The sequence below is a fragment of the Rhipicephalus microplus genome, chromosome 2 (genome assembly GCF_043290135.1).
Source record: "Rhipicephalus microplus isolate Deutch F79 chromosome 2, USDA_Rmic, whole genome shotgun sequence".
Lineage (NCBI taxonomy): Eukaryota > Metazoa > Arthropoda > Arachnida > Ixodida > Ixodidae > Rhipicephalus > Rhipicephalus microplus.
In genome coordinates this window covers 156,729,475-156,756,790 of record NC_134701.1, presented here as the reverse complement: position 1 = coordinate 156,756,790, position 27,316 = coordinate 156,729,475, and the positions used below count along the sequence as shown (strand labels likewise).

Genomic DNA, 27,316 nt, shown 5'->3' with positions numbered 1-27,316 from the left:
TGCGGGGCGTTTATTTGTCGCACATGTCACGCTTCGGCGTCGGCGGAGACGTCGTCCACACGCACACTGCGCAGGCTCGCGTCTCCTGCCGGCCCAAAAAGACACCCGGCAAGCTGGCGCAGCCCTCCCCCTCACTCGCCTCGCAAGGGCGACGCAGGCAGCGTCTGCTAGTAAAAAAAAAAAAAAATGGCAGCATATCCACAGAGTGAGTGATGGAGAGTGGGGCGAAGCATCCGCCCGTCCATTCGTTCTTGCTTCCGTCCGTCCATGCGTGCGTCTGTGTGGCCACCCGTGCGTCCATCTGCCCGTTCGTGCAAGCGTCTGTTCGTGCGTCCGCACGTCCATCCATGCGTCCGTCCCTGCATCCGTCCATGCATCCGCCCCTGCGTCCGTCCATGCCTCCACTCGTCCGTGCAGCAATCCGTGCGTCCGTCCGTGCATCTGCCTGTGTGTCCGCTCGTCCATCTATTCAACGCTCCAAGTACCACCATCTCGCATCTTTTCATCATATATTCCCCATATAGAAACACCGCCATCCAGCAGACATTCCAAGGACTAAACGAGAGGTGGCACACGCACACTTTCTAACCGCTTGCGCTTCGGGTCTACTTCCCACCTTTAACCACCTCGAGTTCATGGTATATACTAGTTCACTGTATTCATGGCACTGCGGCCCAACGCTCGCTAAACCTTTCTAAAACCAAGGAGGTTATGCCCAGCGAGTATAAGGTAGCAACCCTTTCTTGTCAGATAGTGCTCAATGTACATGCCAATAGCTGCTAAGGGGGAATGAGAGACAGGAGAATTCGGCTTTTACATAACGCGCATGCTGCGATTTTTTTGTTGTTGTTCAACAGCACACAGAAGAAATCTCTCACCTGCACCACCTTGGAGGTCAAAATGTAAGACTGGTTACACACTACGACTACTACTACGACTACGAGGGACGAACGGGTGCCGCTATAAAGAGCTCCCCCCCCCCCCCCCCCCAAAAAAAAGCAGATTTCACGTACAGTGGGAATCGATGATATGCGAAGCACGAATGAGGAAGGTTGATATGCCACTTTAAAATTGGCACAACGTTGCGAGGTGGAGGTAAATTATGTTTTAACCCCATGCCTTAACTTTCTTTTCCAAGAAGCGCGCATGTCTTGCTCCCTCCCGATATTTAGAACACACCAGCCAGGCCAACATTTTTAACCAGAGAGGTTGGAACTTCAGCTAGCGCTTACTGACTAAGGGAAAGGTGTAGCGCCCGGTTTCTACGGCGTCGTTAGCAAACACCGTCTAGTCTAGTCATCCTGCAACTCCTGACGTAAAGACCAATGTCGTTGTCAAGAATCGTGGTTTCCATGCATGCGACATGCTGCGACCGGTTTTCATGAGTTCTTTGGGCATACTTGTATTCGGGCAGTGCAGTGCATGGGCGCAGTTTCTTCGGGTGCTGTAACCTTTTCGCCAGTTGTGTAGGGTGCAATGAGGCAAGCGTCATATTTCGAGAAATAATCATCAAGCGTTACATTACAGCGTTTAGGCGCGGCCATCGAGTCCAGAAAATTGCTGATTGACACAGAACACAAACTACTTACCAAAATACGTCCAGAGAGCGTGTTTCAAAGGGGTGACTTTGCATTGCCATAGGAAGCAGCGTGCTCAGCAAGTTCGGGCATTCTTCCCTGGTGGAAATATTCGCCGGTATACGTTTCATCCCCATCCCTGCAGGTGCCTGTAAGGTCGCGCTTGCCCAGTACCTCCCACTTTGCGCAAAACGGCTCGCGTTTGTGAGTGCGCCCCTACAGAAGACTGGTAGGTTCTGCTGCGCCATGATTCCTTACCACAAACGTGAATGAACGCGTCAGGCCAGCAGTAAAGCTCCAGCGACTCGCATCAGAATGCCTGAAAAAGACAAGCAACAGGCACGGATGGTGCACAGTACAGCGTATAAGCAAACTCGTTTTGCATGCGCTGGCAGTTCTCGTCTGAGTTCACGCGTTTTGAGAAATAGATTATGGTTCACTATGCTCTGAAAAAGATTAGAGTCCCCTCCTTTATTACTAGTAAACCGATCACTCGAGATTTTGCGCGGTACTAGGCTGCTCCTGTTTGCGCAAACGTAAGTGTTGCACACATGAATGCTCTTACTATAGTTAAAACGGTGTATATGTAGCATATTTGTACCACGCGGTGAAATATTCTGTACAGTTTGGAATCTGTTGACGTAAAAAGAAATGGTGGCTGCACGCTTGCAAAAAAAAAAAAAACGGAAGACATCTTGCCGCAAAGCAATAGTTTCACGGAGCAGACCAACGAACAACGAAAAAAAAAAACCACGAGAACATTACGTGTCTTTGCACTTAATAACTTTTCTGGCGCTTATACACAGCGCGCAAGCTATTTCTATGTGAATCGGCTATAGTCTGGTCTCAGGTGCGTTTTCGATTGAGATCAACAGGATACTTATCAGTAATGATTACCTTGCCCGTGCCGATTGCCCGATATAACCTCTGCGATTGGTGTAATTCAATTCTACCGAAAGTCACAGTGGAACTCTGATTTCACCCAACGTTGCAAGAAAAGCTGCCCAAAAAATAACGCGGGCGAAATTCTGTTGGCAATCTTCAGCACAACTTACAAAAAAAAACCTATTGCGTATCGCAACAATGCTTGGTTGCGTGTAGTAAAGTAAAAAAAAAAGGTGACTATAAGCCATCACTGCGCCAGGGCTGCTTGACATATCGAGAGCTTAACGTAAAAATCATGCCCATAGGCATGCAGTCACAAACATCGACAGTAAGAAATGATTCGCTCGGCAAAGTTCTCGAGATCGAAATGTAATAATGAATGTACAAAAACATCCTCTGTATACCTCTTATTCCTCGTTGTACGCGGAATCGTCTTTGACTTGTGAAACGCACTTCGCCACGACGAGGACTACGCAATCTACGCTTTACAGAGATTAACGATTAAGGATGGCTTCTCCGAACTGGCGGGCCATCACAATGATGTGTTTTCTAAAGCTAGTTCGTTCAATGCTGCGACAAGAGGCCCTTGTTCCAAATGGTCACTCCATCTGTCGTTTTTACCCGATGCGCTGGTCTAGTGGCTAAGGTACTCGACTGCTGACCCGCAGGTCGCGGGATTGAATCCCGGCTGCTGTGGCTGCATTTTTGATGGAGGCGAAATTGCTGTTGGCCCATGTGCTCACATTTGGGTGTACGTTGAAAGAACTCCAGGTGGTCGAAATTTACGGAGCCCTCCACTACCTCGTCTCTCATATTCATATGGGGGTTTCGGGACGTTAAACCCCACATATCAATCAATTAATTATGTGTCGCTTACTGTATTTACTACGATTACTTTACTTTTACTAACTCTCTTCCCAAGTAAACCAATGGGGAGAGGGGGAGTCTCATGACTTTGATATATGAGTACCTGTACGCAATCTGCTCATACTACCGCTGATAGTACGCCACACACACACACAAAAAAAAACGCTGATGCCTGTGCCCCCCCCCCCCCAAGTTGTGTCGGTATGACCCCCCCCCCCCCCGAAAAAACTTTTTGTCTACGCCCCATGGCCCACTCTTTCCCCACTTCACATGGTCTGACATTTGGCGGCTTTCAACTCCTCTGTCAGGTAATATTTCATGTTTCCATTTTCGATATTCATATAGTTTTCATTATTGTGTTTGTTGGAACAGTTTCAAGCGCACATGCTGATTGAATATACATTCATCAAATGTAGTACACCGTACTTTGTGCGTTTTTATTCACATGGTTGTTTTCGTGTAGTCTGATTTACCAAAACCAGGTATTAAAGGGAAAAAAAAGTAGCACTAGCATGGTTCATTTCTACTTGCGACGCAGGCGGCCTTGTGTTCAATGCTTGCGCGGAACCATAACTTTTGGCTCGGACACAAGAAATGCCAGACACTTCAGATATCGGCTACGAAATGACTTGGAAACTGTAAAACCTAGACACTGAACTGAGGAAATTTCAAGGCAGTAAGAAATCAGTGAGCAATTTCAAGCCTCGTGCGCTGCAACTGAACATCCCAGGAGTTTCTCATGCTGCTTTAAATACTGCTTTTCCGTGGTGCAAAATAAGCCGAAAAAGAACGAATCAAACACTGATAATATGTGGGGTTTTACGTGTTAAAGCCACGATATAATTAGAACGCATGACTTAGTGGAGGGCTGCGGGAATTCTGACCAGCCATTGTCCTTTAACGTGCACTTACATACTTACATCACACAGTTAACGGGCCGCTAAGATTCCGCCTCCATCTAAATGCGAGTGAAATGGAACCCACGACCTTTGAACGCGTGAACCCGCCATCTTGACGCCTGAATGGCCGATTCGGGTAACAGAGAACAAGGCAATGTCACTGAGAAAATCAAGCACAAATACTTAGCGTGATTGATTGATTTGTGGGGTTTAACGTACCAAAACCACGATATGATTATGAGAGACGCCGTAGGGGAGGGCTCCGGAAATTTCGACCACCTGGGGTTCTTTAACGTGCACCCAAATCTGAGCACACGGGCCTACAACATTTCCGCCTCCATCGGAAATGCAGCCGCCGCAGCCGGGATTCGAACCCGCGCCCTGCGGGTCAGCAGCCGAGTACCTTAGCCACTAGAACAACGCGTCGGGGCGACTTAGCATGAGACTTCTCAGAAACTCTAAGCGTCCTTAAGCATTGACACTGAAATCGATCATAAATATCGATCGTGAGTATAGCTGTAGACGCACCTATTGCTCTCAGTATGGTGCAGTCCACAATTATCGTTATCGACTTCGGGTTCACCGGAATTTCGGATCAGAAGTAAAGAACAAATGCAGCTTAGTCCGGCGCTGAGACCACGACACAGTCTTTTTTGTGACCTGCGAACGATCGAAATGTTGTGAGAGGGAAAGAGAGAGGGAGAGAAATAAAGGGAGACGCTAGCAAGAGAGCGAATGTTTGCATATTCGAACGGGCTCGCGAGGGCACCGGTCATTCAGGCATTTCGGAGAAGCTTCGAACGCTCGCTCAAGTTTCCTGTCCACGGAAAGAACACTATACCGCGAAACCGAGTTAAAAGAGGCGCACACATTTGTTTCCCCCCTTCGCGTTCACATGCGTTACCGGACAAAACACGAGAAATAAAGGTTGCGTTGCCCTCCTTTTTGCGTACTGTCTTTCGTGCGCGTGGGAAAATGGGCGCCATTTCTACAAGCGACCGCGAGCGGCCGTTCCCATTGGCTCGTCGTGGCGGCGTGTTTCTCGTCGTCATGGGGACTGACGCTGTCAACATTGCAACAAGCGACGCTGACGAAAGTTGGGACCGCCGCGATAGGGTACCCCCTCTCCCCCTCCCCTCCTGTCCGCGTCCACGGCTTCTCTCTCCGGTTTTCATCCATGCACTCGTACGCCGCTTTCTTTCGCAACGATAGAAGGAGAAGCAAGTGACAAGAAAGAAGCGGAAAATTACCCTACGCTGTCTTAGTTTGCTCTTTACGACGAAAGCTAGAAAAAGAAAGAGGGAACGCGAGAACACTGACGTGACGTTAGTGGGGCGGTACAGAACTGTGGTGGTCACGTTAAAGAACCCCAGGTGGTCGAAATTTCCGGAGCCCTTCACTACGGCGTCTCTCATAATCATATGGTGGTTTTGGGACGTTAAACCCCACAAATCAATCATAACAGAACTGTGGTGATGATGATCATGAGGAGGAGAGAGCACGCTGCGACATAACATCACAACAAGTGCTGACGCCGCTGTTACAATTTTCGAGGTCGACGAATTCTTTCCGCGCTTGTTTTCCCCTCCATCCAGTCGTTTCCCTTTGCTTCTCTGGCTGTTGTTTATTTGTTGTTTTCGCCGCGTTCCGGAAAGTGAAAGTGCGCGAGTGAAACGGCAGCGGCGGTCGGCGGCCCGCATTTGCGGCTGTAGTCTGGGTCGGGAGGAGGAGGAGGAGGGGGGGGGGGTGCCATGCTCTGTAAGGAGGCGTGTTCCGTTACCTGATGAATGGAGAGAGACACAGGCAGTGGAGAAAGAGAGAGCGGGGTGGAAGCGGATTCGGCACGTGTCTTTGCGTATCTTGCGAGACTGAAAAGAGAGAAAGTCCTCCGACTTAACGGGACATTGAAAAAAAAAGGGAGGGGGAGGAGGAGAGATGAAGTGAAAACAGGAGGTTCGGTAGGAGTTGTGAGGGTGAAAGTGAAGTGAGAGTCGAGGAAGAGTGCGAAATCGATTTGAGCGATTCCCTTTACGACGACGACCGACGACGAAGACCAAGCCGCTGCGGAACGCACACGTTTTTTACGCCATGCGCAGCGCCATATAGTCTCGTCGCGTTGCCGCTTCGACATTTGGCCGTGTGACTTCGTTCAGCGGGCATCTCCGGGCTTTGTGCGTGTGTGTGCGTCGGTGTTGGTGTGCACGTGTGTGTATCCGTGACTGTCGTCTCCTGTGCGCGAGCAGGCTTAGCTTAACACCTTTCGTTTTTATTTTTTCGTGAGACCTCATCTCGATTCTTTGCAACTTCAACGACATTGTGCTCGACCATCTGAATCGCCACAGCCGGTTCATACTCTCTCCGTGACCAGTTGGTTTGCGCCCGTTCAGTGCCGAGGAAGTTTTTTTACAGGTGAGTGCCGCAGGATCATTTCAAAAACTTTGTCAGTCTCTCGGATGCACCCAATATTATCTTCTTTTTTTTTGCACATTCACATTGGGTGCACTTGAACTGGGAGTTGTGAACATTCAGCATGCTAGGCGCAAACGTCATTTGTTGATGATTAACGTGAACATACACAGAGTAACATATGCGTGTTCCTTAAATATTCGCGTAATTGAATTACAGATGTGCCTTGAATCTCCAACCGATATCATTACCGGAAACCTAGGATAACGATATGTTAAAGCACCAAGCTGGCTGGCTTGTTGGTCCATGTGAAAAGTGAATACTGCAAGTGTGAAGCGACCGTCTACCATAATCCTTGAGGTCGCCCGCACAATGAGGACGTTTTTGAATGCTTCTCTGCTCTAAAAGGTCGTTTCTTACTCGAATCCCGGGAGCATTTAATCTAACAAAATAACATACTTCTCCAGAGAAGTGCTACATATGCGTATCCAAGCAGAAGTTGTCCTCGCACTGATGATGATATGATGTGACCCTACAGCGCGAGTATCCTTCAAACATAAAGAATATCTCCGAGGGATAACGACGAAGGCTAAGCTTCCCCACACGTGATGCCAATTCCAATCAGTTATTCCTGTGAAGCTCTCTTTCCTATTTGGTGCGAACATTTATGCACAGTGTATTTTCATCAGTTATTCTTCCAGTTACACGCGAGAATGGTTGACTCACAGTAAAACTACATTGCCAGATGCAGCAGATGTCTCCGTAAACGTTTCCCAATTGGCTTTATAATAATACCATCTGACTATATTGCAAGTGGGTGCAGTCATTTACTCGTGAATGAAAGAAAAATTGGCTACCATCAATTATCGCTCCATTTAGCTCGTATCTCACGGACCACGTTCAAAGGAATAATGTTTTATATTCCTTACACCCACTTTCCAAGAACATTCGGGATTGTATAACGACCGAGATATTTGAACGTTGGGCGGTCTATGGGCTTTCTCGAAGCCAGCAGCGCACATCGCAAAAATCAATCGTGTTTTTAGACTTTCCTATTTTCGTATACAAAGTTCATCTAAATATATATACACGGGATTTCTATTTCGTCTTGCGTCAATCGAAGTGCGGCCGCCACAAATGGGAGTTAATTTAACGTCCTCGTACACACAACACAGTGTAGCTACTAAGCTCCGTGGGCCAGTGATTCGGAGAGGGCATGGCGTCTTGGCAAAAGCTATTGTTCACAAAGAAGAATACTGATATCAACAGGGCAATACTTTGGCAACTGAATGGGGAGACTCGTCACGCCATCTTTCAATCAACAAAACTGAAGTGAAAATCGCGTGTATGTATAAGCTCTCACACTTACATTGTGCGAGTTTTATCCGCCAGCACGTCAGCTCGGTAATATATATGGTTCGACTTCTAACGTGATAAATGATTTTGTAGCTGTTTTAGACCTGATAGTGTATTATGAAATATTACGGAAGACATACCTGCCCGGCTGGTCTATTTCTCAGTAGAATTTGTTGCTGGGCTATAGTTGGTACATCCTAATGAGAGAAAAATCTAGACGCCTAAAACGTCACATGAAGAACAAAGAAGCACAGAGAAAAGGCGTCAATCGCAACTGATTTATTCGCAGAAGAAACGCAGAAAATACATAGGACGCACCACGAATGCGCGAACAGCACTCCCTCACGTGATCACAACACATGAAAAAAACAGGAATATCTTGTCAAGGCATATTCACGAATATCTAGTCAAGAACAGGCATATATAGTCAAGCAATAAAGAGCAAGATTGGAACTCCGACGTGCGCAAAACCACTGATGCGTCACTTATACACAAGTCGCCTTCCTTCTTTATCCGAAACGCTTCCATTATTTCCCGGGCCAGAGCATCTGAGCTCTTGGCAAGAACAGAAGCGCTTGAAAACCTCGACTCACAAGAGTAGAAATTGCAGCGTGCAAGCAAATGTGCTGCTGGACTATTTCGTAGTGGCAGTTCATGTTTCCTAACTCTGACTTCCAAACACCTACCAGATTGGCCAATGTAAACCAAACCCGACCCAACGCTCTGTGCTTCTTCGCTCTTCTTGTAGTGTTTTAGGCGTCTAGAATTTCTCCTCATTGTGATTTATTTCTGACTGGCTGGAGTTGTACTTTAGCATTCAGTCGCGTTCCTTGCTTTCAGCAGCAAATGGAAAATATCGTCTACCGCTTCGTACAGTTTCGTCTGTATACCACCCATGGAGCTGTCTAGACCCCAATACGTAGAGCACGTCCCTGTTGTCGCAAGAAGTACTTACTTTTAGAGCATCCTCTAACTCATCTGTAGGCATTCCATGACTGCTATTTCACTGATACTTTATACTGGGGCTTCAGCGCTTATTCTCTGTAATGGTTTCGATTTATGTCGAGGTGGCTTGGGTGTGTCTTGCTCGACTCCTACACAGAGACGATTGTTGGCTCGCCGTGAAAAGTATACGCTCTTCCTGATTTCAAATGTGACATTATAAGTGAGGCTGTGTGAACCTCATTGTTCGTTCTCTCGGTAAAGTCAAACTATGGGCTAGATGGTTATGCATACAGTCAAACTGAGTTGCATCGAATATGAATGTGTCCTCAGAAAGGTTATTTATAAAGGCAATTCGATAAATAAACCATCAAAAATGTATTCAGGGGTGTTTTTTTTCAAAAGTTCGATATACGCAACAGTTTGTAATTTGTGGGCTTACTGCAGCAATAAAGAAGCAGCGCGAATTATTCAGACAGGAACAAGCGGGGAAGCAGCGCATCTCCATGTCGTTCCATTCGGACATGTCTTCGTCTGAAGAAGTCGCGTACTTTGCTCACTACTTCATTCTCTTATAATCAGGGAGCCTTACTTCACATATTGTATAACAAGCTAGCGAACACTGTCACAATGTTTTTTTAGCCTGAAGTTAGCGGTAGACACTATTTGTTTGGTTTCTTTATTTTGTATCACTAAACTTTTTGCTAAACGAAGTGTTTAGTTGCGGTGATCCATAACGATGGCTGCCAATCTTTCTTCGGGAACATACGAAGTTTATATGTTTGAAATAGAACGATCAAGACGCTTCACATAGGAGGAAACTCATTAGAATAGAAATGAAGAATTTCTCGTTAGCTCGCATAATTGATGCGAAAGAAACGCCAGCTCGCTTCCATATACGCTAGACAAGTATAAAACGAGTGTAGTGTTTGATTTTTGTGTATGCTTTTATATTCGCAAATGTTGTCTTTCTGCTGCTGCTGTGGGTGGCACGGCACAGTAAGGCAACGTTTGCCTTTTGTCATGTCCCCTGGGAGAATTTCATTTTCGTTCTAAATAATGCAATAAATAAATAAAAAAAGACCGCACGCGGCGCCCGCTTTTTTCAAGTGCTGCCAATATGACGTAATTTATAGCTACTGCCTCTTTTTTTTTTCAAGACGGCGAAATAGAGCTGCGGCCTGTTTTTTACGACTCAATAAATGCGCGAGACGCAGTTAAATGAGAGATCGCGCTCGGCTTGCTTGAACGAAGAAATGGGGTGCACACGCGAGCATTTCGTTCAACGAAATGAGCTGGGAAAACAGCAAGAAACAAATGACACCTCGTTCTCACTTTACGACTTTGCATCTTTCTCTTATGGTTTCAATGTTTCGCAGTCTTTGCTTGACTTGAACTGGGCGTCCCGTTCCGTCGTTTTGTATACGTGTATGTAAAAAGGAATGAAGCACGCTCACGTATAAGCAAATGCATTTCTGAGCTTACCTGGGAGCAGGATATCATGTGACGGTTAGGAGGCTCACGCTAATTAGTAGCAAAGCAAGTTATTCATTACCAGGCAGTGTATAATGCCTGGTAATGAATAACTTGCGGCGAAGAAAAAGGCGAAGAATAATGGCGAAGAAAACGAAATAGCGAGATGTATGCATTACATGAGGGGGACCGTTTGTAAGGCTTAAACGAAGCGTCTTCTCGTGTATAATAAACGATACTGGAGTAATCTATTTGGTCTATTGCGTTCAGTTAAACAAGAAGTGACAATATTTGACCATATCGAGATACGCGCTCTGCTTTAAATTGAACGTGAAACGTACGGCTGACCGTGAAAATCTCGCACAGCAGCTCTTCCGAAACATTCATCAGGTGAAAATATCCTATTATTATGAAGAAAATATCATGTTGTAGTGATAAGCCGAGGCAAAATGGGTGTCCGTAGGCAGGTATCCGGTATGTACCGGTATGTACCGAAAAAGTTGTGAAAATGTGCATGGTGCTCTGACTGAAAACTTTAAAGAAGCAAACTCGATATTTAAGACTATAGTTTTCTGTGCCTTTCGTCACCTTTAATGAAAACTCTCTACAACAATTATAATTATATCCGGAATTTTCATATCATATTATATTCATATCTTTCATATCCTAATTATAACTATATCTGCAATCATATATACGGATAAACATATCTACAATCGTGCGAAATCACGATATGGTCATAAGGGACGGCACCGGAAATTTCGACCATCTGGTGTTTTTTAACGTGCCCTCATATTGCACACTGCCTGAACCTTTGCCATTTCGCCTTCAACAAAATGCAACCGCTGCAGCTGGTATCGAACACGCAACCTTCGGGTCAGCAGCCGAGTGCCACGGTGGACAGAATTAGGCATCACATAATATCAGAAAGTTTTGCTGATTATCTGCCTTCACAAGCGCAGTGGCTCCGACGTAGACTCGGGGTTGCCAGGGCTGCCCCTTAATGCTTCGCTGGTCGGACACGGAAATAAAATGTCAGTGCGGTGAATTTTCGTGTTTACGTGCTTGTCAGTTTCTGACAAAATATGCCGACGAGGTTGTTTAGTTTCTAATCTACATATTGTCCACTCCTCAGTATGAGGTCGGGCGTTTCGTTTCAAATGATGCTTTACACTGCAAAATGTGTGAAAGAAAACGCACAACTGCGCCTATTATTTTTTATAGGCTCCTGAGGTGAACGCGAGATTAATAAACGTTTGTCGTCTTCGTGAACTTCCACTAAAATAATAGGGTAACTTTGACAATATGCAGCAATACATGTGGAGTGAAACACTGACAGAATAAAAACAAAAAGAAACGATGTTTAGCTGCAAACTGAGTGGTGTGGGGTGCCCCATAAATATGTTTGTAGCTGTCCACAGTCGACATGCCATAAACAAGGGTATATAAGGGGGTAGCCTGCGGATCCCCTTATCTCAGTTCCTCAGGAGTGAATGAAGTTTCTGCGATGTCTTGTGATGTTAACAGCACGAGTTCTTATGGGCGCCCTGCTTTAGCCAATTTTTCGGTGATCTTGTCCGCCGCAATTATTCGTCCCAGGGGGAATAGGGGGAAATAGGGGGAAAAAAGAAAGACGATTCAAGCTCTTAACGGAATCAAAATCTTGGGCATCCTTCGTTGGAGTACAATATCGAACCACTGAATTACTGTAGTGTTTTTATTTCTTTTAACCTTTTAACCGTCAAGGCTTTTATCTAAAATCTGCTCGAAGGATACACTGGAGTAAACGAGAAAAAGCTGCCTGCAGAAGCGCCCATCTGACTCGTCTCATTTGTACAATGGAAAATAAAACACTTCTGTTTCGGGGCTTGGGATTTCCATTCAATATATAATACATGGGTAACTTTTATTGCAAAAGTGACGTCTTAGCTCACCCAGTGGAGATATCTTCGATACTTTTAAGTATGCATGCGAAAAGATGCCACTTAAACCTGCTTTTTGCTTTATTGCCTCTTCCCAGTGCACATAAACAATCACGAAAACGTCGCAGGAACACGTATAGTGGCAGCCCTATTGAATATACACCAATTTTAATATTCCTTGAGAGCTGTCAAGTGTTCCACCTTCGACAACCACTCAGGAACAGACACCCGTGACATATCAACATTTCTCATTCATGCTTCGCATGTCATCGATTCGCACTGTACGTGGGATCTACCTTTTTTTTTCTAAACGTACATTCATGTATATTAGAATAATGACGTGTCCGATACAAGGTAGTGATGTTTCTCGTGGCACTGAATGTGCATGTGCCTATGATTAGCAAAATGTCAAGTTGTGTTTTCGTACACAGTGTAAATAAACTATTTCTAAAAATATCAACAGGTCCCACGTACCTTGGGAATCGATGTTATGCAAAGCATGTGGATGCATGGTGAATGTAGTAATTCTTTTATTGAGCGAGACGTTACGAAGACGCGCTCAATATATGTACAAATCCATGCACACACAAGCGTTGAACAGCTGAATTTCTGCAAGCTTCAAAGCTCAAGTGTGCCGACCTGTGGCTTCGTGTTTTCCTGATGTCTTTATCGCATCTGTCACTGAGTCTATCCTACAGACCAGTAAGGCAGAGGAGAGGCATGGGCAGGATCCAATCAACACGGACACTGAGCGTGAATGGATAGCTGTTGTTCCGTTTAAACACCAGATACCTCACAGGCTCAAGAAAATCGGGAAACGTGCGGGTGTGCGTGTGCTGTTTTCTTCACCGTTCAAATTAATCAGTCTAACTAAATTGACCAATCCCCTGAACAGGCAGTCATCAACTGAACGTAAAGTTAAACATAGAACCATGTATGTGGCATGTTCCCGGAGACTTGTCTATAGGACCACACTTTCCTGTGGTGGTTGTTATGTCGGAACGACCGGAAGTGTCTGAACGATCGACTGAGGGAACACGCTAACAATGTTAGAAACGGGAAAGATGGTTTTCTTGCACAGCACTGCACTGTGTGCAACTGTGTGCCCCTTTTAAAGACACAGTGACGCTCACGGATGAGCGCAACCGAGTTATCGTCGAGGCCGCGCAGATGGCACACGAACAGGTGTCATGTATTAGCAAGCCTTCCGTTTGTCTGTCCGAGAAGGAACTAAGGTTCCTCGAAAGGGTCTCTTTTACATGTTTTTGCGTCCTGCACAATAAACTAAGTTGGAAGCTAGCATAGAAGTGTGGCAGTTTGGGCTAGTTGGTATGACATGACGATAGCTATAGCGTGAACAACAGAACAACGACATGTCCGTCTTGTCTCTTTGTCGTCGTTCTACTCTCGCACTATAGCTATAGTCATGGAAGTTAGCACTCGTCTTCTTTTTGTCCCTTTATCGTCGTTCTGTTCTTGCGCTATAACAATCGTCATGTCATACCAACTAGCCGAAACCACCACGCTTCGATCGAGAACATTTCAATCAATTTTCAATCAATTCCGATTTCGTAAGAAAGGCTAGAACAATCCTCTTGACAGAAAAAACAAACAAACAAAAAACAGAACAACTCGTTAGGTGCACATTTTTCGAGGCAAGAAGACATCTCCCGGCAAGTATTTGTAGCTATCATTTTTCAAGCCAGGCATTTGGTCAAGCGAACAAATTTTCCTCCACGCCTTATCTAATCGGCCTATTGTATATGCTCCTCCTCCTCATTATAACGCTGTTCGATTCATAGAGTTCCCTAGAATTCACATGAAGGAACTCCAGCATTGCGATCGTTGATGCACCATGCGAATGATGGGTAGTTTTGGAATTTGCCTAGTCTTCGTGCTTGCGGCTTTTAATGCACTTGTGGATTCGTTTATCTTCATGTTTTTGGCGTTTGTTTGGGATAAAATATCGTTGTGTCATTCTGGACTCGATTTGAATGGGTGAACCTAAAAAGTTAAGGTGGTCACATGAAACCCTTCGATGACCCCTGCATACTAAATACGCCTGAAGACACCGCGACATGGTTCATCTTCTCTTCCGCGGGCAATGGTAGTGAAGAGGAGAAAGAATGGCATTGGCATGCGTCAGGTGGGCCTTCTTGTTTTATTTTTAATTATGACAAAGAATTGCCTTTAAGGCATATTTTTGCGAGTATGTTTGTTAAATGTGCGCCGTTAGACCGGTGTTGCGTATGAAGTGAAGTAGTGTCTTGTGGAATGTGTTGTCATGTATCCAGCGGTTGTTACTGGCTGTGTTGCTCTAGCGAAGGCCGGCTTCAAGAAAGGGACGGGAGCATTCTGGCTGCAACCCTTCACATGTCCATGTAAGGTGGTATGCATCTGGTTGCATCGCTGGAGTGGGACAATACGGACACGTATCACCAACCCATGAATGTGACCAGTCCCATGACAATATTCTTGTTGGACCGGTGCTGCACCGACTGCACACGTAGTCAGCGATTCACAATAAACCGTCATACGGCAAAGTTATTCTCCGCAATCCAACGCGTGCGGACGCCTTACAGGTGGTCTGTACCCGGCGCCGGCACCACGTGGGCGTTTTGTTTGGCTTGCGAAATCCGCGATAAATGGCTGCCGTAGGATCCAGCAGGGTTCATCGTACCACGTGGTTTTTCTGTAACTGCGATTCAAAAGAGCAACCGGTGGCAGTGCCGGCGCCCAGATATATTGTGACGACGCTGTTCATGGCCGCTCTTTTAGAGCCGCACGTGATCTGCAGTCACAAGCGGTTTGTATACTCAGCTCTTAGTGCCTTGACCGCACAAGAACAGAGTTTGGGGAGGGCGAAGAGGGCGCGGCGTTGTCACGCACGCGTTAAGGAGCGAAGCGTAGGTGCTGCCTCTACAACCCTGATGTTCAGGCGAGCGTAACCGCCCCATGCCGTAACGACGACTTCGGGTACGGATGCGCCGGTCGTTATTAAAACGCCCGGGACAAGGCTGCTCCTTGCTCCTCAGCGGTGCATCTACGCCTGAACTGCATGGAGCGGAAGAGCGATCGCTGTTCTCTGCGACGACTCGGGGAATTCGCTCAGCATCGTTGGGCTCTTCAGGACTTCTTGGCATATTTGATGTTTTACCTGCGATAGACTATGCTTACCGCTTAGCGCACACACTTGGAATAGCTGGCGTAGCAGGGGTGGCGCCAGGGGGGGGGGGCAAGGGTGGGCTGGAGCCTCCCCAAAATTCTCACCTGCCCCCCCTATGCCCACCCAAGTGCCCGGAAGCATATATTGAAAACCTAGTAGGAGCAGAGCTAGCTTGTCCCCCCGGAGGAACTCACTTTTCGTGGTTGCCCCCCCCCCCAGTAAAAACATCCTGGCGCCACCCCTGTGGCGTAGAGTATATATCATGATGTAATATAATATTACACAATCTCCCACTGAAGGGAACCATGAGTAGCATGCGAAGCAGTGCATGCGTCGACTTATTTTTCATCATGGGCACCTTGCGCGTTCTTGCAAGCAGAGCACACCATGAATTCACTGTAGTTTCGGTTGCTGTCACTCGCCCTGAACTATTGTTGGGACACACCACGAGGGAGCACGTGGGTTCATTGTGCGTCTGAAAAATCCCGTTCGTTACCCGACGCCAACACGTGACTACTGAGAGCATGTAAGGGGAGAGGCCATAGCAACTTACGGAGCCACTTACGTATAGGTTCGAACGCGCTGGCGCATGCCAGCGCGTTCTTGCTAGGATATAAGCAAGAATGTTTGGATGTAACGCGTTGGTTCATCGCGTGTTTGCAGAATCTCGTTCCCCGACGCCATCACATGATTGATGAGGGAGGGTAAGGGGGATGGGAAAAAGCGCCTCATCCAGCCTCTTACACAGGCCCAAACGTACGCGCCAGCGCGTGATCACGTTCTGACAGTGCTTGGACCAGCTGTTACTCTAGTACTGGAGCAAACTCAGCGCCATCTAGTGGACATACTGAGAACTAGAGAAGGCGTCAACGAGAATACGGGACTAGCCTACGGCGTAAGGAGCTTCACCCCTAAAATGACGCCATATCCGCGAAGTGAATGATGATGAAGGAGCGTGCTCCATAGGTTAAATCTGGTAAACCGTGAATCCTCTATACATCCACTCGATTATCATGCAAAGGCGTTCTTATGAAGGGCAGGGAAGGTTTTAGGACAGTATACTACATCGCCACATTTGGTCAAAACATCTTCCATCGTTTCCTTAGCACTGCCACAGCATGTACATTGTTCTTCTTCTTCATTGAATATCGCTTTACAACCACGCGTTCGAAGGCAACCCGACCTTGCTTCGAACAGCAAAGCACTTCCCTTTGATTCATCGAAAAACCTCTTGCCCCTTCATTCATTTTCGCCCTTTGAGTAGTTACTGAGAACCGGATTTTTCTCCATCGTTGTCAGCCAATTAATCCTCTCTACCATTCTGAATTTTCGTTTAATGCTCATATAAACTAAGAACCTACTTTCTCTTGTAGATATATATATAAACTGAGTATGAACGAACAGGTTACCGTCTAACCACCTGTCGATTCAGAATAGATTCTTAAGTGCCCCCAGATTATCATATTGCTTTGCTCGTGTTTCTATTTGTAATTTTACTGCCTGCACCACCAGCCTGTATAGCACCGATGTAATGGTTAGCGGTCTATACGAGCGAATGTTTACTTTTTTTTCTTTCCTGACTTTGTAGATTAAGTTCATTCTACTTTCCCGCCAACTCTCTGGCATTTTCCTCCCATGTAAACACTTTTCTACGGATTTCAGCAGTGCTTGTTTAGTGCTGTGTCCTAGTTCGTTAATGAGCCTGACATGAATCCCATCTAAGCCCGAAGTAATGCGCTTAGGAATGTTTCCTTCGTCTTTCTTCCAATTGAAATTCTCATGCACTGCCTCTTCCTCGGTGGCGCTCTTTTTCATACTTTTACTCACCGGGGAAATCCCCTGGGTGACCCTTTTAAACGAACCTGCTGTTACCTTTCAGATGTAACATAGCGCTTCGTACCCTTCCAATTTATTTTCTTCATCAAATGTTCTTGTATTGTGACAGACTTCCTACCTAGTGATTTTAGGAGGCTCTGTGATATTCTCGGCACGGCCTTGTTCTTGTCGCGAATATCTGTCATCCAGCGTTCACTTTAGCCTCTAATTTTTGCCTCGACCGATTTCTGCACAATGTTTTCTTCTCTAAATATATTTCCCATATTTCGCTGACCTCATCTTGTGGCTGCTTCTCCCTTTTTGCCTGATTGTGCTCCCGTGATGACTCACGTCTCTTGTATATTATGAGTGCTTCCTTGCGTACGCTTTAAAAATGCCTGTGAGTTGCTTTTGCCAGACGGAGTGTCTTCCAAAAAGAACCTGTTTATCGACACACACGTTCACCCCTCCACACTCAAATGAAGGTGTGCGAGAACCACAAGAGACTTTTCAAAGCACACTGCAGTAATGACACGCCTGAATGCATTTTCCCCAGTTGCAATGACACGTAATAAACGAAAGGCAGATGGTGAACAGAAAGAAATCGTTTGTCGACTAGTCTGCGCACATTGTCGCAGCGTATAGTGTTCCCCTCGTGGCGATAGAACTGGCTGTGTGTGTGTGTTATAATGCAAGCGCCAACATTACATATACCATAAGCTACCCTTTGCACGCCAGTCTATACAGCTGGTCTGGTGAGCCCGCGATAAACGCTGACACAAACTCGTCGATGAACCAAGCAACGCTTGGCTTAAAGTGAGAAATCCGGCATAGGTGGTGCCGTTGTCTGCTTCGCATCACATTGTTTCTCACAACACGATGGGTTTCTCAGTATTTATTTATTTATTAATTTGTTTATTTCAATCTTTATTTATTTCCTTCTTTCTCTCTCATTACGCAATGCCCCCTCCTAACTGTTTTCTTCCACCACGGCGGGAATCAGAGCGCTTAGCAGGTCCGCGGTGGTGGGGCGGTGATTATGGCAATCGGCTGCAGACCCGAAGATCACGTGTTTGATCTCGGACACAGCAGTCGCATTTGAATGGAGGCGAAATGTTATAGAGGGCCGTGTAAACTGTGCAATGCCGCTGCACGTCTAAGAACACATGATGGTGCGAATTTCTGTCGTGCGAACACAGGATGGTGCGAATGTCGGGGTTTCGGTACGTATAAACTCAGACATCATCATCATCATCATCATCATCATCATCATCATCATCATAATCATCATCATCATCATCATCATCATCACGATCATTATCATCGTCACATCTTCATCATGATCATTATCATCATCATCATCACGTGCTTGGCAGCTTCCATTGCTAGAGGAAACAACGACAGTCAAGCGCTGATATACAAGGCAAAAATAAAACGTTGCAAAGCGAACAGACAAACTCACCTCGAAAAAAAAAAGATGAGATCGCTGACAGGCATATCATGGAGAGGGCATCAATTATTGGAAAACGGTTCGTACAAATACGCGCTTATTCGTATTCTGAAAAGCAGCAGCTTGAAGAAGACAGCACCGCTTGTTGATAACGTTGGCTGCAGCGACACCCCATGCTCAGCCTATTATTCTCTACAGTATTCCCGCATGTAATGCCACAAGCATATCGGTATTAGGAGCGCAAAAGGTCAGCGCTCGTCCTGTCCTCTTTATCTTGTCTGCTGTATGCTCCTATAAGTACCAACATAGAACAGTATAAAGTCGTCCAAATATTTGTGTTTCTAAACCACAAGCATACAGAAGTCTTGTTTCTTTTTCTGGCGTGTGCGTTAAGAAATGAAGAGAACATCAAGCTGCACCTATATTGCGCAAGTCAAATGTAATATAATTGCCGTGGCGCTTTTCGACAGCCAACACTTAACTCACTCGTTATGTGGACTGCGAGAGACTGCATAATCTTCTGAACCAAGCGGTCACGCAAGGGCCTTCTCGAGGTCACAAAGATTATCCGGCATTTGCGACAAACGACCGCCGTAGCCAGTGCTCGCGATTTAAATGCCCCGCTTTCCGGAGCCCCATAATTCTCCAGACGGCGCTTTACACGGAGACACACGCGCACGAAATACACGAGAACTGTAGGCAAACTGCCTGTGGCCGCATAACAGCCTCTTCGTTTCACCTTATTCTTTCAAAGGTTATTCAGTCACAGAGCATACCCAATCCGTTTGCCAGGGGATTAGGTGTTTTCAAAACCCTTTAAGCCCTGCAGTGTGCCACAAAGATCGAAAGGGCTGTGCACGTGCGCTTTTTCTCTAAGCTTTTAGCATGATTAGTGATTCTACAGACCAGCGATATGGATCTTCAGTATTTTATGAGTGAAACAAAACATTATAAGGAAGATCTGCACGACAGTTAGTCTGCAGAACTTAGGACTCGGGTGGAAGTTGGTCGCGGTCCTTGTACAAAAGGAGGCATGAACGGTAAGTCAGGCCCAACAATTGTTTTTCCAGATTTATGACGAAAAGTTACGGAGCTGTAGCGTGTGCGTTTGCATACAAAATCCAGGTGTAATCCGGTCTGGTTTTATGTGGAAAACCAGATCGGACTGTAAAATGTGCATAATGAAAGACACCCCCTCTCCTGTCTGTGTTTAGTCCCATCACTTTTGATTTGGCTTTCCCAAGCGCGATCAATATATGCGAGTTGTGGTCGCTCAAACATGGTAATATCTTCAACACTAATATGCCATAATGTTTTATTGGGTAATTTAACGGCATCTGCACCTTGAATTGTGGCACACAACACTGCTACAAATTTGTCAAAGCACGCGCAAGGTAAGCCGCTTTTCACCATAGTATTCTGGTACTTTAACTGCTAGAGATGTAGACATTTATGTGAGACCATGAATATGTTGCTCAGAGCAAGCATTGTTCCACGCTGTTATGATATTACTAGAGTGGCACAATAATAATATCATAAGTGTGAGGGCTTAATGTACTGGAACCACGATACAATTGAAGACGGAGTAATACAGCGCTCCGGAAATTTAGACCACCAGGGGTTTTTTTGCCTAGCACCGAAACCTAAGAACACGGGCATCTAGCATTTTGCTGCTGCCGCGGCCGGGATTCAATTAATACCCTGACCTTCTGGAGCAGCATTCCTTGGATTAATGTATTAGCTCGACTTGTATGCCGACAATGTCACATACGCACTTTCAACGACATCATCAGACACCTCGTTGGGCTAGTGTTCCATTCTGAAGACTCATGGCACCAGCGGAATTCTGTGTAGATTCGGGTCAAGTTTCACCGTCGAAACTAAGCGCTTTCTTCCGCCGTTTCATGGAAAAATCGTAAGGGCGATAATCGTACGCGCATGGCTTTTGATGACTCTCACTTACCGGACACCGTTCGCGCCCACCTGCGTGACCCAGAAGCTGCCTTTTGTCTCGAGCCCCTTATAGCCTTTGTCATGATAGAGGAGAAGTGAATGGTGCCTCGCAGAAGCGCATAGCGTGCGGCTACATGTGAACGTTACTGGCATTACCCTCGCGCAGCCTGTGGCGAACAAAAAAAATGACAGGTACCCATTGTCTCTAAGGCAACGCTCTTCACTGTGAGCCCAAGGCAACGGGCTCGCCGGGCGATATGTCGTTTAGCGCTGCCTTGCACGTAGCCTTGACCGGAAAAGCTGCCTGAGCACATGATTGGCGAAGAAATATAATGGGAACTTTATTAACGAATAGAATCGCAAATTGAAGACACTGACAAAAAATTTAACGCTTTAATAGGGTTAAAAAACGTATCTGTGTAAATTACCACACTTCATCTATCTATCTATCTACATTCTATCTATCTATCTATCTATCTATCTATCTATCTATCTATCTATCTATCTATCTATCTATCTATCTATCTATCTATCTATCTATCTATCTATCTGTCTGTCTGTCTGTCTGTCTGTATGTCTGTCTGTCTGTCTGTCTGTCTGTCTGTCTGTCTGTCTGTCTGTCTGTCTGTCTGTCTGTCTGTCTGTCTGTCTGTCTGTCTATCTATCTATCTATCTATCTATCTATCTATCTATCTATCTATCTATCTATCTATCTATCTATCTATCTATCTATCTATCTATCTATCTATCTATCTATCTATCTATCTATCTATCTATCTATCTATCTATCTATCTATCTATCTATCTATCTATCTATCTATCTATCTATCTATCTATCTATCTATCTATCTATCTATCTATCTATCTATCTATCTATCTATCTATCTATCTATCTATCTATCCAACTCGGTTTCTTCATTTGTTTACTCCTCGTATACCCACCTAGTTTTGCTTTCTATGTCTTTAGGGCCGAATGGGCAAATGGAGAACTGATGGAGGGGTATGTTCTTGTTACACACAACTATACGAGGTAAACAGATAATAAAGCTAGCTCAAGAAATCATATAAGGGTGTTTATAGTTTTATACACTTTTGGATAGACAGGTATGTGGGATTTAAAGTCCCAAAACCTTGATAAGATTATGAGAGACGCCGTAGTGGAAGGCTCCGGAAATTTGGACCACCTGGGGTTCTTTAACATGCACCCATATCTGAGCACACGAGGCTACAAAATTTTCGCCCCCATCCAAAATGCAGCCACCGCATCCGGTATTCGATCCCGCGATATACTTAAAGGGCAATAATTATGGCGGAAACAAGAGGAACGCCGAGAAAAATACTATACCTGCTACCATGCACAACTACGTAATTATGTGTTTAATCCCAGGGGTGTTGTCTAGTGCCACCAGAAGTAATGATGGTGAGTGTAGAACATTCTCTTATTTAGGTCTCATGGTGTGGCTCGTCATACGCGCAACCCTTTCAAGAAAAGACGTCTCAAGGGAATTAAACGCGACGTCTCTTTCTCGTCCACCCTTTCTCGATTGCTTGAAATTAGCGCATATAACACACTGCACCGATGTAACAGCGCAGTTTCTGTGCGCGACTGTGCACTTTTATATCTCAAACATTTCGGGACCTTTCTTTATGCGTTTCGAGCTCTAATAAGTATCTCGCGTGTTACTATGCGCCATATTTTCTTGCAGCATGATGTGCTTTGCAAAGTTGAACGCGTATAGCGATTATACTGTCAGAGCGATCGCGTGTCTGTCTTGTAGCACGTGACAATGAGCTTGCTTAACCATCTGGATGTATCACCCTGGCCCTTTGTAGGCCCCGCTGCGGTGGCGGCTGTATAGCATTGGTGCCGAGTGGATGTTCTTATAGCGTGCACGCTCAGCAAGTGTATGAAGCAAGCGTATCGCACACACAGTTCGTTGATGACCACCGTTAACTGTGAAGACGACGAAGAAAAAAGAGAGACCTTTACTCCCCCGTAAAGAGAGCATAGTTCCATCGCTTCGTTTTCACTCTCTTACGACAGGAAGAAGAAAAGCAATCTCAAAGACGCTGTGAGTGGTCTTGATCTTCGTTGTGCGTATTGGTTACCATATTTATCCTTTCTTTTTTGTATGTTTTTTGCATGCTTTCATTTACGATCGGGACTGTTATAAAGTTTTGCTGTTTCCAGCAATGTTTTTAGGGTGAAATTTGTGGTTCACCGAGATATATAATGTTCAGAAAATATTTTATGAATTCGTCTTCTCTTCTCTAGGTGGCGGAACAGCAACAACATCAGCACCAGCAAGACATTTACTAACACTCGAAAGTGTGAAACTATTCATACAGTTAACTTCTAGAAAGAGCAAAGAAGAAATCTTGTAGGCGAAATGCGATTGATTGCCCCGCCGCGTTAGTCTAGTGGCTAAGGTACTCGGCTACTAAACCGCAGGTCGTAGAATAGAGTCCCGGCTTCAGCGGCTGCGTTTTCGATGGAAACGGAAATGTTGTAGCCCTCTGTGTTCAGATTTGTGTGCACGTTAAATAACCCCAGGTGGTCAAAATTTCCGGAGCCCTCCACTACGGCGTCTCTCATAATCATATCGTGGTTTTGGGACGTTAAACCCCGCAAATCAATCAATGAAACACGAATGATTCGCCACAGATTATAAACAACAAAGAAGAAGTACAGGGAAAGAGAGCGAAATATGAAGGAAACCGCTCTCATTTCGCGGGAGCCATCTCTGATTGGCCGGCTGCTCTCAGTTATAATATGTCCCTGACCACAATTGGCTGACTAGAGTGCCGGCGTATGTACTTTGTTAAGAAATGCATGCTCTAGTTTAGCCGAGTCCCGCCTTTGTACGCTTGCTGAGCGTGTCCCCAACGCAGCTGAGACTCACGGGGCCCTCCTTCCCTTCCTTTACCACTTCCCCTTCTCTCTATAATCTCGCATTTATTTTCCATCTGAGCGTTCTTCAAGGCCACCACGTTTCAACGCCTTCACTCTGAAGAAACACACCCGCATATTTCATTCGTTATCAGAACTGATTTGATTGTTGCTATTGTAATTACTACAACATCCAGCACGGTCTGTCGGCAACGTTTATAACGTAAGCCGGAGCCAAAACGTGCCGAGGAGAAGAACGAAAGAGCGGTTCTGACATTGAGCGGCGAGCGTTGACGAAATGGCGGCGAAAGGTTCACTTACACGTCGTCTCCAACGAGAGCACACGATTATCTCCGAACGGCTCATTATGAAACGTCGATCGCACCACACGATAGCTCGCTCAGCTGTGCCCACTGAACGCGTACATCCAAGGGGGAAGGTGGGTGAGGGAGAAACGTCTCGCAGCGTATCCAGTGTCTTCCGTCTAGCAGCCACGCTTCGAGATTGAAAAGCGATATCCGCATCGTTTGTCTACAGCTCGTGAGTATATAGCCAGTAAAGTGTATGCCGTGTTTAACTTATACCACGTACTAGATTATGATGATAGTTTTAAGCGTTCACGCAGTGCGCGCAGTGAGGCGCGCATAATAATGCCCTTGGACAATCGCGCTTATGAGCATGCTCGCTTGGTATACCCTCGGAGCGCTGGCGTATCACGCCGCTGATGAAGTGTCTGACAAATTGCGTACCTACCGGAGGTATTATAGTGCGCGCACAGGGCGGCGAAAGAGAGTCAAGTGGTCCGACGTTCAGGTGGTTTCGTGATGACCAGCTGCGCGAAACGCTGGCTTGCTGGTCTTGCCGCCTTCAAGGATTGCTTGCGAGCACGGCGGTGCCCGAGTGAGTGAGTAAGTGAGTGAGTGAGTGAGTGAGCGAGTGAGTGAGTGAGTGAGTGGAGGAGTTGCATGGTGGCGCCTGAGAGATCGATCGAGCTAGTGAGTGAGTGGGCGTGTGTAGCTGACGCCTTACAGCAAAATAATGAAAACTGCTCCTGCCCCTGTGCTCTAAACTAGAGTCGCGCGAGATTTCACGTGTTGTTGACTAAATAGCTCGTCGGCAGAACCGTTAGGAATGCGTGCAAGCACGCCACATTAACGTCGGCCGTTATAAAAAAAAAATCGCGCGCTCGGCGCTCCGTAGTCATCGGCGGGGCGAACTTATCAATCTCTCTCTGGCGCAGAATTGGTCTGACCGCCAGCCGAGTACATGATCACCGGAGCAGCTACACCACCCCCTCCCCCCACACCATCTTTTTCTTCGACAAGAGGCCTTTGTGGGTCGATTGTAGCGACGCAGTCAGTCTGCATGCAACAGTCGATTGATTGCGGAGTAAACTCGCGCCTGTGGCCGCGGCCGATTTTACCGCTCACCAAGGTAATACAATGCACGCGCTCGCTTCAACTCGCGGCACGGCGGCCGCAGCGGCGACCATTCCGCAACTATAGACGCGTGCTTCGGCGCCGCGCGCAGCCGTGGTAGGTGCGCAAAAAAACATTACGCGCGTTATATACGATAGCGAGCTGAGGAGCTGGCGTAATTGCGCGCTACGCTGCGTACGGGTAGGCGGCCTTATTTTGATGGTTTTCTTCGAAAGGACGAAGTGACGCGCACGCAAGCTGCGGGGCCCGTTCGGGGGTCTTGCCAAACGTGTTACTGTGCACGTAATATTGTTGATTCTAAGCCGCTGCTTCTGCCGCTGCTCCCGCTTTATAGACCGCTGTTGCGGATCTTTTGCGAGCGTTGCGTGGAACGTGCTATCGAGCGTGTTTGCGCGCGCGCTCAATGCGCGGTCGTTCGATTGCGAAACCACTCCTCGGTAGCACGCGATTTTCGTGAGCACCGGTTTCGGTGATGGGCAACCGCGGCGTAAGAAATGACGAGACCGCGTTCGAGAAAATCGTACCTTGCGAGTGTGGTTTGCATACGTGCAGCTGGCCAGGAGTCGGATGAATGACAAGGGTATAGCGCTCGTTGTCCGTAGGGATGTCAACGCCTGGTAGTGATGACTCACCAACCTTTATACGCAACCTAGGTGAATTGAATCACAAAGTCTCGCTTGGAGGTGTGCCAGCGTTACGTGTATACACACATATCCTGAACAAGAAGACGCATGTGTATGTACCAGTGAGCTCTAGATTTGTAATTTTGTACGGCCACAACTTGAAACAGACATACAAACAAGTTTATAGGGTCTTGGGAAACGCTATATATTCTTTCAGAGCAACGTCGTGAGCCACTCCCACGTAGGAACGGGGAGGCCTAGTCTCACCGCCGCATCGTGGGCTCTCTGGACAGCCCGTAGTTGCGGTAGCAACTCTGAACTTCGTAAGGCAGAGTCCCAGTCCTCTCCTGTGAGCTGACCTGGGTTCCGACAACTTGTAAACGGCGTTTCTTTGCTTTTACCAGTGACTACACAGACTTTCTATAGACTGTGACGGTCAACCTTAGAGCCAAGAAACGTCTCATCGCCAGGGCACTGATATCGCCAATGCGAGTAAATAAAAAGTTCGGTTCATGCATGTACAGTCGGCGTCGAAAGTGTGTATGCTATACTAGGTCTCACAAAAGAAAAAAAAAAATTACGGAAATGTGTAACTGTATTTGAACGAAGTGTGCCGTAATTCCTCCATAACGTTCCTTGTTGGGCGAGCTGGAACAAGTCAGCCATAACGGTACGCAGCGCAAGCACTATACGACCGACAAACGCGAGTATACTTGTTTTTCGCGTGTTTGGGAAAAGACTGGAAACTTAAACTCAAGGGTGCGTGCACGTAGCAGCGGAAGTAAGCCACTTTCTCTTTTGTGTCGTGGTTTCTGAATTCTCGGAACTGTCTGCCGCAGTGTGCGTGTGTAGGCACCAAACGACTTTGTACTGACGGCAAAGTGATATCTGCGTATTTCGCTGCTTTTGGGGCGGCATATTCCTATGACCTGTGCTTGAGTGAGACATGTTCCACTTCCTCGTTTGATCAGACCGTGGGAAACTATAGTATATGTGGAAGCCCTCAAAACGCTCGGTTGAGAATTGAAGGTGAATAGTTAAGTGCCGACCAATAACGTTATCTGCGCCGCCACAGGAAAACTCACGGGTTCCTTACCCGCGCACCTGAGACGTCAGGAAGGCCAAATCCATCTCTTTTTTTCCCTTTGTCGTTGGACGTATTTAACTAGCCCCTCCACCTCAGAAAGCTTTCTTCACCTAACGTGGTTTACGTTGCATTTAGGATTGGAGGTGCATCGCCTAGTTTTGCAGTATATCTCCACGATTTGCCTCCCGCTGTCCAAGACACGATGTCGCACGATGGTGCTATCATGTGACATTGCGTCACTGTGATGTCATAATGACGTCGTAATTACGCCACAAATGTTGAAAATTTCAGACGTCATGTTGACGGTCTGTGGTGGCGTTATCACACGACAACGATTTTCCTCATCGCTCGTGATTGCCGCAGACGGGAGACGCCGATGGAGGGAACCGGCCGATGTTCGCGTTTCATGAGGCACATCTAAGGCTTTCATTTTTGCAATTATTCAAATTTTCGAACCTTGCGCGGAGTCGCAAAGATAGTCGCATCCGAATCGCTTGCTCAAAGAGAAGTGAGATTTTGAGGCTGAAAGTTGTATCGTTCGATATGCGCTCTCTTCCACGACCGCT

General features: G+C 46.4%; 2 protein-coding genes across 6 annotated transcripts in view; both read left to right on the top strand.

Annotated features, from left to right (window-relative positions):
- Positions 1-27,316, top strand: part of Tsp74F (Tetraspanin 74F) — a 482,187-nt gene that overhangs the window by 171,085 nt on the left and 283,786 nt on the right. Inside the window, exon 1 of one of the 4 annotated variants that reach the window (XM_075886949.1) lies at positions 6,320-6,637. The exons of 2 other annotated variants lie outside the window; for them this stretch is intronic. The gene's annotated coding sequence lies outside the window, so the exon portion shown is untranslated. Of the gene's footprint in view, positions 1-6,319; positions 6,638-27,316 lie in introns of those variants that run through there. One more of the 4 variants, XM_075886947.1, reaches the window with a different exon arrangement.
- The window catches only part of LOC142796419 (uncharacterized), a 235,054-nt gene that overhangs the window by 97,017 nt on the left and 110,721 nt on the right, over positions 1-27,316 (top strand). The gene's annotated exons all lie outside the window — the stretch shown is intronic.